The sequence below is a fragment of the Alligator sinensis genome, unplaced genomic scaffold, assembly GCF_000455745.1.
Source record: "Alligator sinensis unplaced genomic scaffold, ASM45574v1 scaffold833_1, whole genome shotgun sequence".
NCBI classification, from domain to species: Eukaryota; Metazoa; Chordata; order Crocodylia; family Alligatoridae; genus Alligator; species Alligator sinensis.
Window position 1 is genome coordinate 337,856 of NW_005842475.1, and position 1,015 is coordinate 338,870.

The following is a 1,015-nucleotide window of genomic DNA, read 5'->3' on the forward strand; positions in this document are numbered from 1 at the left end:
TTAGTACATGCCCAATTCCAAAACCAGGCACTGTTTTAGTCATAGGTAATGACTTTCCTCCTATATTTAATTTCCTTTCCTTGGATTTTCAAAAGTGAACTAATTTAGCAATGTTTGCATTTCTAGAAAGTCCAACTCATGAACTTCAAATTTCATTAATATATCAAGAAAATACACTTATTTGTGTTCTTCAAGTAAGAGTTAACAAACTAGTTTTATTCTGGCATGTAAAATGTCTTCTCAGAGCATTGATGTGACAGATATCTGTATCTGGAGAGATCACCGGCAACGCGTAGGGGGTGCATGTGCACTCCCTGAGATTAGCCGTGCACCCCCTGAGAGAAGTGCCGCTGACGCTGCCGGCAGTGCCTGTGGTCAGTCACGACTTGCCACCCTCCTCCCCTCACTGCTGACACCGCTGTGGCCACCTGCAGGAGCTCCTCCTTGCCACCACCATGCCCCCACCACTGCTGCCACTGCTGCCGCCTGCGGGCAGTCACCATGCCCCCCCAGCCTCCAGGGGCATGCGTCGTTCATGGGAGAGATTGTTCATAATTTTGTATCATTTCTTATCATTATATACTTTCTGCTCACATAACTTACACTTCCAGTTTTGAAAGAGCACCTGCAACACAAAAAGCTTTGGGTTATGGACAAACAAACAAATTAGGGTGACTTAAAGAAGGGTAGGAACTTACTATACTTCAGCTGTTCTATGGTAATTGCATACCTAGATCCTGTCTTGCGCCTTTCAGATCAGGCCCGCAGATTGTGCCCTCTACTGCCAAGACCTTGTAAGCTTGATCTATTGAACAGGGCTACTCTATCCATCCACTGGGCTCCCCAAGGGCCTAAAAATTTGGCAGCTGGGGAGTGGCAATTCATGCTGTCACTGCTCCCTTGCTGCCAAATTTTTGGACCCATCTGGACCCTGTCAGGAAGATGACACGGCTCCACAGGCCAGATCTGGTCTGGATGCCAGGGACTGAGCATCCCTGGTCTTATTAATTCACCT